The 16,971-nt window shown below is 39.9% G+C and overlaps 1 long non-coding RNA gene across 1 annotated transcript; it reads left to right on the top strand.

Annotated features, from left to right (window-relative positions):
* The first annotated feature begins 11,101 nt into the window (after positions 1-11,101).
* On the top strand, positions 11,102-14,441 carry LOC148659289 (uncharacterized). The gene is made up of 2 exons (XR_015940585.1): positions 11,102-11,167; positions 14,262-14,441. It is a non-coding gene; the product is annotated as an uncharacterized LOC148659289 (long non-coding RNA).
* Positions 14,442-16,971: the final 2,530 nt, after the last annotated feature.

The raw sequence follows: 16,971 nt of genomic DNA, 5'->3' as shown, positions 1-16,971 counted from the left end.
CATTTCTGCAAAAAAAAATCTTTGATGTGATGAGACTACCACCTACTGGTGGGACAACAAACTAATGCCCTACACACTCCTCAGTAACTCTGTAGGACATCTGCAACATGTACAGGGTTCTGAAAGTCTGTCGTTGTGCACAGTGCTGGGTACAGATCTGCTTCAGGGGCAGCAGAGCAGCTTGTTCCTTTTGTCTTGCTCTGTCCCTTTTCTCTGGCCAGATCTCTGTTGATACACATGAGTGAAGAAAACTTTTACTGGTTCTGATAATAAGCTTCTGATACGATCATGATGCTCTGGATAAAAAGTCAGGTTTAGTTCAGGGCAGATTTTCTTCTACTGAAGGGGCGAAGATTAGGAATAATCTGGATTTTGGAAGCTCACTGCGATCTCTATGGTAAAACGCAGTTAGGATTGGGGTATGAATGACCTGCAGAGTGCTTGAAGAATCTCCAGCAACTGTTTGAAAAGACTTGCAATATGGAGATCCACAAGAATTTAAGAAAAAAAATTCTAAAAGGATTTTCCTCCTTGCTAAATGTGCATTTCTATCTGCAAAATGAAACACAAGCTTCCAGTGCCTAAAACTAAACAAACAGCAAATGTGTATGGGCAAACTCATTATTTTGTTTATATTTTATAAGAGTGATATTTTCTCATTTGAAAAAAAAACAAGTGCAAACGTACTGTTGCATGATGGCTTCAATTGATTTAATATTTAGAACTGCAGTCCTACAGTATATGGATGTTTTAAATCTATAGATGAAACATCAGTTTTTAATTGGATTACACAAAATGTTGACCTAAAACCAACCTTACCTCACCAGCGTGTCCTTGTGAACTTGCTAAGTGACAGTTATAATGTATCATTCCTGAATTCAGTGCCATCTGGGTCCTTTGTACTGATTGACAATCTCAAATTCCCCACTGAAAAGAAGAAATCGACAGCCTTAAAAAAAAAATACTTCAATAAGGGAAGAAAAAAATTAAACACCATATTAAAAGCAAGATGAGCCAGGTGGGATGTTGTTACCGTGTAAAGGAATGCACACATAAGACTTGATGCTACAGTGCTGTCTCCTTGCACTCTGTCTGCCTTTTTAGAAACAGTGACAGGATGAAGCAGGGAACGTCAGTGAAGCAGTGAACCTTACTTAGCTACAAAGGCTGTGCTAATCCCTGCCTGGAGGAGATGCCAGCCTGTGCAGGACTGACCTGTGTTGTGGTTGTGGGGGTATTGTGTTTGAAGTTCGTGACTTCACATTTTAAGAAAAAGGCATTTGAACCCATATTCAGTCATGTTCCTGGTACATGGCTTTAACATTTGCAGTAGGCTGACTGACCCTTTAGTGCACCTATATCCACGCAATCATGAAAGAGCACAGAGACAGAGAAAAGGAAATGTCTTGCAGGCTGCATGCAGTTGAAGGTACTTACTGTAAGCATTGCATTTTACAGTCCTTGGGAAAAGGTTTAAACTAGGGGAACTTTGATGTAGTTTTGATATTTTAGCCTTTTCTGAATTGCTTTTCTAAATCCCAGATGACTTTCAACATGTGCACTGCATTGTCTGTGATTTATTTTATTTAATTCCAGATAAATACATTCCAAAAGCTATTCATGCACTTGCCTTGTAAATTTAGAAGTGTCTAATTTCCCTGTACACATTCATCTAATGTGAACCTGTGTAATTATTTATAAATGTCATGTCACTACAGCATTTAGCTAGGAAAGTGCACAGATCCAATTGGATCTTCACAAAATGTAGTACAAAGGGGAGAAGAGATAAGAGAACCCTGACAGTGAAAGGAATTTTGTACATAATTGTGTCCCTTGAATATGGTTAGTTCCCAGTATTAATGGTTACTTTTTTCATAGTATTGACAAGTTCTGAAGAAAGCTTCAAAGAAGCATTACAGGAGAGGTCAAATTTAATCCATTTCACAGATGTGGCTTGTTAGATTAAGAATATTTGCACAAAACAAATTTGTAAGGAACAAAACAAGAGAATTAATTTAAAAGAAACTGAAAAGGACCCTCTGTGGGTCATGTATTGTATGTATATGTCCACACTTTGTATGTGTTTCTTAATGAGAGAAGCTCAAGCAGTCCGGTACAAATGAAGTTTTAACAAACCCCTCAGGGAATAGGAGGAGAGCTGACATTAAGCCTGCTTGTCCTGACCTTGTGATTTACCCAAGCCAGCCTGACCCATGTCGTGAATGGGTGATACTTTGTGCTATGAGATCCTTGACTGATTCTGCTGTAATTACTCTTCAAGGAAGCGCAGAGTTGAATGAAGGAACAGCGAGAGCCAAGTTAGCAGAGCTGGAGCCTGAAGCAGGTTAACTGAACCAATTAAAGTACGGTTTGACAGAGCAGCCTGTCAGGCAGACACATACAAATCTCAGCATTCTTTTGACAGCAGGGGTTAAAAGTCTATGTAGTCTTCACGGCGCAGCTTTTCTTAAGTGACATGTTTCTCAAATGTCAATCTTAGCTAACATTAGTTTTATATGTAGTTCTGTCTGACCATGACTGACATCTGAGCCCCTTTTCAAAGTCCCCCTGGGAACAGCACCAATCAGGGGGCTAAGGACTGTACATCAGAGGTTAAGCATTGGTTTAACAGTTCAAACCCCAGCTCAGTCACTGACTCAGCATGAGCCAAACTTACCTCCTCTGTGTTCTGTGCTTTCCACGAAGCTAAAACCTCCAAGGGGAATTTCTACAGGTGTTGGTGGTGAATAAAGAAATACTGCACCTTAGGCAAAAACACCTACTCTCTCCTGTTCCACGTGCGCAATCCTGAACCTCATTCTACCTTGGGAGAGATCAGGCAGAGGAAAATGTGTTTTGTTTTTAAAGTGAGGTGGAAATCAGATGGCCTTTTTCAAGAGAAATACCGTTACAAATTCGGCATGTGCAATCATAGTGCCGGCAACAACCATTAACACTCATTATCTTACTTAATGGATGCATAAAAATTGCTCTTCTTTTTTGGTGTGACTGTAATTTGCGTTATGGGATTTACAATACCAATCTTCATTGATTGCTTTAAACCTATATACAGTATAATATATGAGGTCTGGTCATAGAAGATGTATTTTCAAAACTTTGGTATAACAGCCATAAAATGTCAGCAACTCTACATGGGCAGGCATGGTGACATGCTACAAAATCTCCCTTTTTGATACTTTTATGCCTGAACTTTCTCTTGGAAGGGATTTGTTTTGTTAACTTTCAGTCAACTGCATATAGACAAATGCACAAAGCTCCCATCCTGCTGCTTTCTTTGTTGCTACGGCATCTTCTGAGCTCTGCACAATAAAAGCAACCCGTTTCCAGATTGGAATAAGTCATTTGTCACTCGGCGGGGGAGGAGGGGATTCAACAAGTTTCTTTTAATTTTCGGAAAATAAAGGGAAAGAAATTAAGGCCTGACCGGAGCAATCCTATTTCATGGAAGTCATCCCCATTTCCCCTTGTAGTCCTTTAAAGCAGATTCTAAGTCACGGCTAAGTCATCTTCCATTCAGAGGCTGGGTCAGACCAATTTGCCACCTGGAGAGGTGGTGGGGGGGGTGGACATTTTTAATTGGAGGGTCACTCCGTGCAGGGCTGTCTCTTCCTCTGGGCACTCTGGCTGTCTATGTGGTGAGCTTCAGCCAAAGGAAATCCCCCACCTCATTAAAAGAGAAAAGATTAATTGACCGGTTCACTAACTGCCAGCCCCAGGACTTGATAAACTTTGCAAGAGAACATTCCAATTAGACCTTCACTCAGCATGATCAGTGCCCGCGAACAAGGGTAATCCTTACTATCATTAGATTCACCAATCGTCTAAGGAGAAATCAAGACAGTTTTTCTTTTTTTTTTCCTTTTAGCTTAATTTCTTTCATGGACACAATAGATGCTTTGGCGATGTACCAAGTCTAGGAGCAGAACCATGTCATTTCCTGGAGTGTTGACATTTAGGGAAATAAACCACGCATTAAAGAGAGCTGTACTGTAATCTACACCTCTGCTGAAATATTTTGAACAGACCCAATTTCTTATTTCAAATGTTAGCGAGGGCTATTCGCTGTGGACAAGTAGGTTGTTTTCACTTTGTAGCTTCAGAATTATTTTAGTGATGTCGATGGGATAGAAAATTTGCCGTTTCAGCTTAGATGCAAGATATTCGTTTTTGTTTGAGGCTAAGACTTTTCTTGGGTTTTTCATTTCAGATACTTTGCTTAGTGCAACACAAAACACTACCTACTCTTCTTTTACAGTTTATTAAGCAGGAGCTGTAGTACCAATAAAACCTACAGTAAGTTGTTTAATTTTGTTATAGTAGATATCACCACGTTACATAGTTTCATAGTTTAATTATGGTTCATTACAGCTTGAAAGCCAAAAGGCTTACAATACACAAAAATTGAAATTCCTTACTTCATAAACATAAACAACATAAACCACAAATACACAATTAATGGATTTAAATGTTCATGTACTGTACAGTATATTAGAAAAAGAAAAATGCTACATTTCTATTGGTGTTGGTGATAAATAACCAGGTGTTTTGGCCTAAGGTACAATGTTTCTCTTTTCAATGGGTATTCATCCATTCAAACACTACCACAACGAAACCAGCAAAAAACATTTCTCACACCTTCACCTTTTTCACTGTTTATTCTGAAGAAACAAAGCCTATTTCAGTATTAACACCTCAATGGAAGCAGAGCCTTTTTTTCCAGTCAGTCTTCAACATTTCACAAATCTACAGGGAACACAATTACTCTGTTGCAAATAACAGAATTTCAAGGCAGATAGTTACAGAGCCTTCAAGAATCTTTACGCTAATGTAGCACACCGCAGATTCTGCTTTGAATGGTGTGAGCTGTTGTTGTTGATATTATTCACAAGCTTGTGGTTTCTTAGGACAGATATCTGAATAAGAACATGGAGAAAATGAAAGTTGGAGTGTCAGAGTCCTCTTTCTGTAGGTTCTAGGCACTCTCCGGGCCATCAGAATATTAATTTTATGGTATCTGTGAAAGATCACAGGCACTGATTGTACAGCAGTGGATTATACATAAGACTATTCGGGTCACAGACACAGCAGGCAAGTTACAAATTAAACTACTGACTATCTCAGCAAAGCCCCATGTGGTGATCTCAGCCATTTTTCTACAAAAGGCCAGGGCAATTTCCTCTGGTAAACTGCTAGATTAATATGACATTTCTGGCTCCAATTAACCTTAAATGTGAGCAATCTTTTTTATATATATACAGACTATAAAAAAGCATCCTTTTCATTTTTTGAACCATTCTGCTATAGCAACAAAAAAAAAACCTCTTTGCAGCAGCAAAAGATTTGTGTATCTACAGAGTGTTGTGGTAAGTATTTCTAAATTGCACAGACAGTATACATTGTGTAGAAGGCTGCCTTGAAAGGACTTCCAATGTATTTGACTGATTACTTCTTTTCAAAGCCACAATACAGAGAGCACTTAGAATTAAAAAAAAAGAAGATTTAATGTTTTCAGGGATAAAACAAATTTTAAATTGCAATTCCAAAGAAATATGTTAAGGGCGTGATATATATAAAAAGTGTCATAATCCTTTGTTCTTAAAAATATAGGAATGCAGTTGGTTTTATACAGTATCTGTCACCCAATTTGGAATCATATGAACACATTCTGCAAAACATACAGTACTTGCACATGCTGAGTACCCGACCTAACCTCCAGGGCAGTTTTCATCAAATGGAGAACTTCAGTTTTGAATGAAATCCTTCAGTGCCTCTTGCACTGTGTTCCACTAAATGTTTTTATTCCTCCATGTTTCATGTAATCATTGTGTTGAACTTAAACAAGCATGAGCAATAACAAGGTGGCTACAGCACTGCTCTGTACTCATGTTATTTGTGTGTGTTTACTGTTCTTTTAGCACTAGCTGTTTCTTCCTGATTTATTTGCTTTTGTGTGATTCTTTTCCCATGAATTACTACTTTATTGTAGTTTTATTGTAAGTGCATTTATTTAAATAATAAATGTAAACCTTTGTGAATACCATAAGCTGGCCTGGATGGGGGTGTCACCAAGGGAAATAAAATAATAATAATAATAATAATAATAATAATGTATATTTCATAAATAACATTACTGGCTTCTTTGGGTAAGACACTAATTTACACCTGTTGTGAGTTGAATTCAGTTGACAATGTTACGTTTTCTTTCCTCTCTTTTCAGCATGGAATAAACCTATTACTTGTTCCTTTGCAGCCTACGCATGCTGACGCAGCCCCCCACCTGAACTACATATCCATATAGATCTACCCTGGGTCTGCTATCCAGCAGTAGGATCAGAAAAACTCACATTTGCTGGTCCATATGATGGGGAAGCTTATCTGCTTTAACTAATCAAAGCCCGTTTTTGCTGACTTTGTGTCATAGTGATACCCAGATGCATGCACATGCAAGTCAATGACAACTTTATCGACTAACAATGCTCTTACTTAAATGCTCTCAATTTTTTTTCCAGATAAGTCAAATTTGACAGCTTTTCACCCTAAACTAAGCATTTACATTTTTTTCTTTCAGGCAGCTACAGTATCGTCCATTTTTAAACACGCCCATTTCAGACAACGGACGGCCAGTGAGCTCTTGCACTTTTTAAATTGCTTCACTCACACATGCACAGTTTTGCTGGCAGTAATGATAATCCTTTGTCCTCCGTCTCAAGACAAACCATGCTAAATCTGCTTGTATAATGTGCCCTCCTTGGATCAGTGTCACACTGGTGCTTCCATTAGAGCAAGCAGGTATTACAGGAAAGCTGTTTTGCAACCCAGACCACTTTCAAAATCTGATTGGTATTTCTCCCTTCAACATGGTTTTCGCAGTGAATTGCCACATATGAGCTTCCCACTGTGACTCTAACATTACCTGTCATCTGTGATTCTGCTATTTGGAGGCTGTGTTCTAGTCGCGTGGCAGTTCTGAGGCTGGAAGGGGAGAGGATGCCATCGCTGTGGCAGTGTTCGGAATACGGTGCCAACACCTTTATTCTCAGAGAGGCCGCGAGTCCTGTATTAACTTTGACTTGAAGATATGGCGTGTGCACAGAAACCCACACATTGATGCTAGCAGGGGCAGCAAGCTAGACGTGTCAGCCTGACTCACTTCAAGACTCCATTTCATCCTATTATGGATCAGCATTGTGCTATACTGTAATTTGTGATTCTTTTTACCGAGGGCTGGTTAGTCCTCCTGGGTGAATTGCTACAATTGGTTGACATTTTTCTGGCTCCAATTAACCTTCAATTTGACTCCCACTATATTCTGTCTTTTTGTATTGTATCCCTGAAAGGGGACCAGGAGTGAGACCCACAGTTTGAAGCAGATGCTCCATCTCAAAAGGTTAGCGATTTCCAGGGCTTTTTTACCTTCCCTTTTGTAATTGTTCTCTCTTCCAAAGCATAATTGTAAGAAGAAGAATAAAAAATCATCTGTCTTGTCTCCAGTAAAAAGCATTATCCAGATACTGCATTAGTATTGCCCACGGTTAAGGTTTTGTATGTTATTTTCACCTCAATGGGTCAGCCTTTTATTATTCCCCAAATTCCACACCCCATGTTGAATATTTCCCTTGCTTTTTCAATGTTTTATATGAAAATTTGTGGCAAACAGACACTAACAGGAATGAACAAATGTAACATCAATCCATTTGAGTGCCACCATGTCAAAAAGTCTTGCTTTAACTTTCAATATTTTAGCACAAAGCCAAGGGAAAGTGCATTTTGAAACACAGAAATGTAGGGGCAGTGAAAATAGTACACAGCAGATTTTTCACAGCTGTAGAAATTGGTTATCTGTGGTAGTTTATGATTCTGTAGATTTTGGGATATAGTGAGAGCTCCTCCGGCCAGGAGCCAGAAAGCAGCATCAATTGGAGTCATTTTTAATATGTTGTGTGGAAGTCTGCTCATTTCTCATGCACAAGAATATAAGCAATTAACATGTAAGTAGTGCATTTACTAAAGGTGTGAGTAATCCACCTTAGAAAACTGAAGTTTTGTTAGCTCTTAAATGAACATAATTTGCAATGTCTATTACACACACATGCACAAATGGTACTAAAATGTGGTTTAGTGTTTAGAGAACAGTCATACATTTGTTGCCTTGCACAAACACTCTTCCATCACTTCAGAAACCTGAATCGGTAAATCCATGTGATTTGAGGAGTCCACTGTCAGTGAGCAGCTTCTTGCACTTATTTCTTGTGAATGTTTGCCAAGAAACAGCAAAGTGCAAACCCAGTGTTCTCCCTATTTCCCTCTCTGGAGATTTGTTCAGAAATCTATTTTTAAAACTCTGCCAACTCCAAGTAATAATCTTAATATGTCTGATCCTGCCATTTGGCTCTCTGCTTTTTAATCCATTGGCTCATGTGAAAAAAGATGTATAATCCTGGATTACAGACATTGCAATCATTCTGCTCTCCCAGCTCTGCAGAAGGGAGCCCCCCCACCCCGCCCGCAGTTCATTCGAAGGGCAGCTGCAGCAAGTGTCTTCGAGCAGGAATCTTCCTCATTTCAAGCAAACCTGACAGGCCTTCGCCCTGGGCAGCTCTCCACACTATTTTTAATTCCGGCTTTTCCTTCTCTTTTGACCAGCCCTTTATCTCCTCACAAGACTGGAAACGAAGGCGGTCGTGGGTCTTGATGAAGGAGACTAGAGAACATGATAAAGACATCCTATAATAATAATTGCTTACACTTATATAGCGCTTTTTCTGGACACTCCACTCAAAGGGCTTTACAGGTAATGGGGACTCCCCTCCGCCACCACCAATGTGCAGCATCCACCTGGATGATGCGACGGCAGCCATAGTGCGCCAGAACGCTCACCACACATCAGCTATCAGTGGGGAGGAGAGCAGAGTAATGAAGCCAATTCACAGAGGGGGATTGTTAGGAGGCCATGATTGATAACAGCCGATGGGGAAATTTGGCCAGGATGCCAGGGTTACACCCCTACTCTTTTCAAGAAACACCCTGGGATTTTTAATGACCACAGAGAGTCAGGACCTCGGTTTTACGTCTCATCCGAAGGACGGCACCTGTTTACAGTATAGTGTCCCCGTCACTACACTGGGGCATTAGGACCCACATGAGCCGCAGGGTCCCCCTGCTGGCCCCCCTAACGCCTCTTCCAGCAGCAACCTTAGTTTTTCCCAGGAGGTCTCCCATCCAGGTACTGACCAGGCTCACACCTGCTTAGCTTCAGTGGGTTGCCAGTTGTGAGTTGCAGGGTGATATGGCTGCTGGCTATAAGGGAGATGGCTATAGAGGGAGATGAAGCACCATGAGCTAGTAATCAGCAAAGCACAGTAGTTGTATAACAGTAATGAGTTTTATGTGGCAATTACACAAAACATGTTTCACATTTTTTCTTGTGTTAAGAAAGAAATGTGTTAGTAGTGCTGAAGTACAAAACAGTTAAGGTGGATTTTTCAAAAGGGGAAAAACACAGTAACTAGCCAAGAAGTGGGGAAACTGTTGTAGTTTTCATTCACTTATAATCTTTCCTGGGATATTCGAAGTACACAATTCCATGCGGTTAGTTAAATCGTTGCCGGATAAGTCATGCAAAACGTTTTTTTTTAATGCATACTGTACCCTTTTCTCTTGCAAATCAGTATTCAACATTCTTGGCCAACAAAACCTTTATTTTTGGTCATCTAATCATTGCTTATAAATAATTAAGAAATACAGTAGCTCTTTTAGAATACCTTCACATACTAACTACATTTTAAAACTGACAATAAGATCAGGAGCCACAGTAATTAATCATCTTAACCTGCCTTTTTTTCTGTGAATTAAAATAATTTCCTCCACTTTTTTGTTCACTCAGTCTCAAGAAATCTGACTTCACCGCGCACATCACCACGAAACTCCAATGGTTTTGTGATTTTATCACCTCACAGATATAGAGAGCAAATCTGGTCAAAATGAATACCTGTGTGTTATGCCAGCTTCAGGCTTCAGATTGCAGTGCTGAAAAGTGTTATCAGCAGAGTACTGTATAAACCTGAGCGTTCTGTTGCATTTTTCAAAGGTTGTCATCAAGTTCTAATTAAGAATGAAGATGTCTGAGGTCATCCAGTGGCCATGGTGAGACCCTCTGCAGAGCCAGTGAACCCAAATGGCATCAATTATTAAATTTCTTACTGTATGGAGAAGCTCTCTCCCTCTCCAAGCTTGAAGCAAACCTGTAATGGCACTGGTGTTCTGAGCACAGGATGAAAATAACCATTATGATTTCAGTAGCTCTTGGCATAATCTTTCATCTGAGGTTTTAAGTTCTTTTTCTAGTTCATAACAATCAACCTTCACCTCCAGCGGCTTTAAGAGAACCACCTGAGTTTGATGTATGCAAAGTGAAGACAGAGAAATCACTTTGTCACATGGAACTTTCAGTTGTCCTAATTAAACAGCTTAACTACCATAGACAGATAAAACTGAACACATTACGTTGATACCTATGGACCTACCTTTCACAAAATTACCATTTAACTTAAACTACATTGTCTTCCTTTTTTCTTCTATACATTCGCATACGTGTGATGGATTACTATTCTATAAGTGTTCAGAGGAAAATTGTGCAATCTAGACTTTTTTCTTCAAGTTATTGCCTAGTGGGAACTTAAAATATACGATTCTATAGAAACTTTGAAAGATGCATTAACCTTCGCCCAAGTCACAGCCTCCCAGTTCAAGCAGAGCTGTGAGATTGCTGTGACACAAAACCAAACATTGTTGAAAGAGAGCTGAACTGGTGTCTTTAAATGGCCCTTGTGTATGTTTGTCCTCCGATGGACTGGAGTCCTGTCCTGGACTGGAGTCTGGGCTGAGCTCTCACTCTTCCTGACCCATTCCAGGAATAATGAGGAGCTTACTGATAATGAAAAGATCATGAAAACATATTTAAGATCTCATGTTGTGCTATGGTATTGTACTGTTTTTATACTGTATTATTGTTATATGTTTATGAGCTTTTGATGTGAAAAACAAATTCTCTTAGGGGCTATACGTAAATGGTTCATTCAATTCAACAGGTGCTTCCTTCAAGGAGTAGAGAGGTGGAACTTTCCAGGTACAGGGACAGGGCTCAGAGGTTGGTGGTCTGGCACCTCTACATGATCGTCTATAACACGATCGTAGCGCTAAGTGTTTGATCAAGTTGCTACAAGCCCAGAATCTTCGGTCTGTTACGTGGTTTTACCATGGACAAGTGGAATGCTCCTGTAGGCTCATTACAAAGAAGACAATAGTATTACAACACTCTGTCTGTTCACCCACCTGCGTAACTCGTTTTCAGCTGTGAAAGATCTGGTTATCTTATTGATTGAAACACTGACGACAGCATATAAACTTCATCCCACCCTTCAGTGTTGTCGTTCAGCAGAATCCCAGCACTACCATGATAAGCAAAGAAGACCTTCTGACACCTAGTGCAAACTGCAGGTTCTGTAGAGCATCCAGAAGTGTTAAACACCACATAGCAAACAAATATGTCTCTAATAGCAGCGTGCTCACATAACATTGCTTGTCTATGTTACAGTCCACAAAAATGTTTCTGAGAAACTTTATGTTGCTATCATTATGAACTTCCACAAGGCCTGGAAGATGTGATGTGATCAGTCACTTCTTATATCATTATGAAAAAATATATAAACTACACAAGCACTTTTCATAATTATCCTTCTAGCCTCCATGTAAACAGCTGTATGAAAATTCTCCCAGACTAAAGCCAAAGTCCCCACAGAAATCACTAGGAGCCCATGTGGTATATTAAAAGCATGCTATTAGTGCACACTGGCAGCACGACCCAGTATGTAACATTAACTCAGGAGCTTAATGTTCATGATATCATTTCTGCCTGCAGTCCGGGTCATTGCATATTTTAACAGCGGATAGCTGGGAATTCCTGGAAAAAGCAGCTCCTCCTCTCTCCTGTCATCTATATTTAATGCAAACCATGCTCCTGATTATCCAAGCAAAGTAATCTTTATTGCTTTATAGTGTATATACAGTATATTTAGTTCTTTAGTCTTTAAAGGACTAATTCAGACTTGGTGTGAATTCAATTTTGTTTTATTTTACATTGACACCTTAATCCCAAATTACCATACACTTTATTTCTTACCATGTACAGTAACAGTGCATTAAGCTCAATACATTTTAAAACCAGTGCTAAGTGCAATATTTATTGGACAGAACAAATACCACAGCTAAAGAATAACAACAATAATACACTACAACAAAGAGACAAAATGTATAGCATGAAATAATTTCTTCTACTTTGTGCTGCAGTATAAATAAGGGTCAATTAGAGGAATTTAAAATGCATCATTTCCTTCTGAATCTGCCTGGGGGATACACAAGGAAAGAGCTAATGTTGCAGATTAATATCTGTAAGGTATTTCCCAAGAAACCTTGCAATAGTGAATCCCAAAATCATGTTCTAGCACAGTGGACCACACAGCAAAGTGTTTATTTAAAGAGTGAGGGAGGAGTCTGAGCCAAGACATTGCAACTTTTGTTGAACACGTTAACAAAGAACTCTATAATTCTGCATGTACAAAGCAAGCGTCCTTTTCACAGAGAGAATGTACTTGGCAGCCGGTCTCACTTGGGGGAAGAAAACATTAAATGAAAACCCCCTTAACTAATGTAGTTTGAGCCTTGCTAATGAATTCAGCACAAGCACTTGGTGTTTACATGAAGTAGCTGTTGAAAGATTTGCCCTTTCAGAGGGACACAGGCTATCTGTTTGGGTGGTGATAGTTTTACACTTCCCTCATCAGCACGACATGCGAAGTGTCCTCATCAATGCAATCTCTTGTGGTGAGGTTATACAGAGCCTCCAACCTGATTGGTGCTGAGGGGCTGGGTTACTGTCAGTCAGAGTAATATCAGACGACACTCTTGATAGGGTGGTGGTAGGGCAAGGTTATCTCTTACTCATAGCTACTGCCTTGGACTGAGCCCAACAGAGTGCCAATGACTGTGAGCTTTCTTGCTGACAAAAAGCTTGCACTGCGTGCCATGGTTCTAGGGATCCCTGAAATAATTGCCTGCAACTCTGCCAATATCTTCCAACATCTCCTACTGTAGTTCAGAGGAGAGCTTGTATGAGTGTATTGGTATCTTCTCAGTCAGATCTTAGCCCTCAAAACCTTGCACTGATTTGCACCAAAGGATTTAAACACAGTTAACCTTGGGTCTCTGCTGGCATTAGAAGTTGCTTCTGATACATAGACTTCCTACTCTGTGACACAGTGGAGTCATCACTCTCAAGCCTGCGGAGCTCCCTGCTGTCGCATCACCCTCACTTGCAAGACATGAGCCTCAGTGATTTTTACAGACAACGACTGGTGTAATGAAATTCTGTATCACAACTGTTCGGCTGAATTCAATGTAAAAAGAAACTCCAGGGTGCTTAAAAGATGATCAAAACTAATGGGGTAATTAGTAAAAGTTCCTGTTGCAATATGTTTCGCCCAATTCTAAAAAAGGGCAGCATTTTTTTTAAAAAAAGCAATACTTAGTGTTTCAAATATCTGCACTGTCTCTCAGTATAAAGGCACCCAGAGTAGTAAGTAGTAGTAATCATAAATTATGTTCTGAGTCTTGAATGAAAGTCCAACGAATAGTGTTTCTCTTTATGAACCCATCTGATTTTGGGTTGTGTGATTTTAGAAGGAACAAAACAGAGACCATTTGATTCCCATAAGTAAATGAACAACCTGGATTTAGGGGATGTTGGGATACTGGGATCATGAACCAAAACTCTCTGGGTCATTTAACACAGCAAAGATAAAATTATGTATAAGGTCTGATGCTCAGGAATCGATTGCTGAGGTCACTAAAGTACAGGCTTGACACATAAAAAAGTCACCACTTCAGGCTTCTTCAAATCGCCATCGATCAACACCAGAACACTGTTCGGATTGCTTGACTCTTCTGAGGAAGTTTTGTGAATCCGTTATGTGAGTGTTAGTTTTCTATATTCAAAATGCTAATTTCCCTAATAATGCAAAATATTATCCAACTGAATATTATCCAACATACACAAAGGAAGAATACTTCTGAAAGGGATATATACAGTACAAAAGCTTACCTGCTTAACTATTTCAATGTTATCTTGCAAACACTGAAAGGGGAACCTTCTCTGAATTTTTTTTCTTCATGCATTTTTTGTTTAGGATCACGGGGCGGATTCATCTGCCTGGCACTGTCATGCGATCCTACGATGTACCTTTTAATCTTCTGCTGCAACAGTCCGTGATGAATTTGTGCAGCAGCCACCCCTGAGTTATGAATCACATTCACCTGCAAACCTGACGTTTAATCAATAAACTTTTGACCTGTTGCCGTGACCCAGAGCTGTGAGGATTAATTTTGTTTTCCCTCTCCGACTCGGAGAAAAACAGCAATGGAGAGGGGCTTTTGCATACCCTACGTCTTCAGCAAATCTGTAATCGCCTGTGTTACCTTGTGCCCAAAGCAACCCAGTGAGAGAAGCAGAGCTCTTAGCTATTTTTAATTCAGGTGTAGCAAATTGCTAAATGACCTTTCAGAGCTCTGGGAGTCTGTGAGCCAGACTGACAGAACTGTAACCTCCAGTGTATAGAATTCTTCCTGACACCGCTCCCACTCCCTGGTTTTAACAGTACAAGCATCCACTGTACACTGTGTGTGTCTTTTTCACACACAAACTTTATTTTCATTTCTATTTTTTTTGTCTTTAAATGCTAAGTTTGCTTCCCATCTTCTGTTTGCAGATATTACAGTATGACGCTGTTTTCAGGATCTGTATTGCACCTCCCAACCATGCTTCTGTGTAATCATGCTTTCCTTCATAACTGTGCACACATCCACTGTGTTCAATTTTGGTTTATTGTCTCTAAAATCCTGAAATATGCAGGATAAGTGATTGTGTGACGGTCTACTTAGTGTTCAAGCTATGGACGTGTTGCTAGCATCCCTGTGTCCTCTGCTCACTGCTCTTCTGAACACATAGTGGGTTATGGGGATCTGATGGGTAAGGATAGACTTAGTCTACTTCTACTTAAGAGCCAACACTGCCATCTACAGATCTTCTATGTCACGGTCAGCTCAATAATGTTAACAAAAAAATGACAATTTACATAGGTAACGACAAGAATCGTGTATGAATTTACAGGATTTCTATTATTATTTTTAAAATAAGTGGCATTTGTAGATGGGTTAATTTGTTAATCATTTGTAAAGGACTGTTAATTCTAAACCACTGCCAGTAGTTTTGTGGCTGCTTTAAAATTACAAAATGATGGTTTCTGACATATATAGTGTTACTATATACTGTAACTTACGTAGGTTAACAGGACTTTAAATCTCACTCATTCACTTCTGATTCATTAGAAGTGATCATAAAAATTCCAGATTCTGATATTATATACAATGATTTCCAATTTCCGTTTTCCAGACATACATTGACAGCGACATATCTGTACATCATTCAAAGCGACACATTTAATAGAGGCCAAATACAGTTTTCCGGAGATGTACTACATAAACTAAGGACACACTAAGGACTATTGAGAAAAAGAATGTATAGATCCCAGAAAATCTCAAATGTAATTTTGTATCTTTTAAGCTAAATGAAGAACTTAAATAGGGGGTTTGGAAAGATTAATGAAAAAGACATTTAAGAAAGTTAAGGGAAAAACGGAGAGCTGCTGGACATGGCTGGGTTCACTTCAAACTGATCACTGCCCTACATCAGCTTTCATGAAAATGACATTCATTTTTATATGAAGCATTTAGGACTTACAACCGTTAACCATGTCGACACTGATTAAGCAAATTTGCCAGCTGTCGTTTCTGTTGAATTATCAGACAGGAAGGTTCCTGCGACGGGGCAGAGTGCGGGCACTGCATGTCTCTGCTCTCCCTCTTCTCTATTCTTCCTGTCAGTTGGACAAGCTGCTCAGTGGCCCTGAGACAGAGCGTGTTATCTGCTCTGTTGATAATCAAGGCGGGCTGCACGGAGCCTTGGAAGAGAGGGAAATGATATGATGATATGATGCATCCATATAAGGCAGCATTTGTGTTCATGACTTCCTCCTCACAGGCATTTTAGAAGTGCAAAGTGGATGGCGGAGAGTCAGCAAAGAGCACAAGTTTACCCTCCCACTAATCAGATGGCTTAAAGCAACAGATCTGCTTAATGGAATGTGAGGCTTGGCAACCGACTGCCCTTGTGTTATAATTGGCTGAGGAACAGGAGCCAGAGAGCGAGCTGTGGACAGGGACGTACTGTAGATGGATGGGCAGGGAGAATGAAGCAACAGAGCAATGGGTAAATCTGTTGTAGCATGACAGAGCCAAGGTCCCGAAACTAAGAATTTATGAAGAGAGCTGTTGGACTTGGCTGGTGTAAGGGATCATCTCAAGCATTCGTACAAGTGCATCAGTTTGAAAACGAGAGCTGCTCTTTGAATGGCGTCTGTATTTGCAGTGGCACACTACGAGGGACAGATTTTGTTCTGGAGGATTAGGGAGTGCTTTAAATTCATAACTGGGCAGGAACGAGGAAGGACTTTATGTCTGCCATCTCCCTGAATAAGCACAACCCAGAGATGCTAGATCTTTCAGGGCGCAGCACGAAATGAAAAGCTAGCCTTGACCCAGAGGACTGCTTGTGCATTCATCAGAACAGGCAGTCTGTGTAATCTGGCACCAAAGTTGCACACGTGCCAAATTCCTAGAAGGATTTGATTTGAGAGATTAGCTCCGAAAACATTAAAAACAAAAGAACATGTCCACAAATTACTTTACATTCTGAGAGACCTTTCCCTTATACAGAGTGCTGATGTTTTTGGTCAGTTTCTCCAGAAGACAGAGATAATCTGTGGAAGAGGTTAGGAATCA

The sequence above is a fragment of the Lepisosteus platostomus genome, chromosome 7 (genome assembly GCF_059453375.1).
Source record: "Lepisosteus platostomus isolate fLepPlt1 chromosome 7, fLepPlt1.hap1, whole genome shotgun sequence".
NCBI classification, from domain to species: Eukaryota; Metazoa; Chordata; class Actinopteri; order Semionotiformes; family Lepisosteidae; genus Lepisosteus; species Lepisosteus platostomus.
Note: the sequence above shows the minus strand (reverse complement) of the source record. Positions and strands in the feature narration are given on the sequence as shown.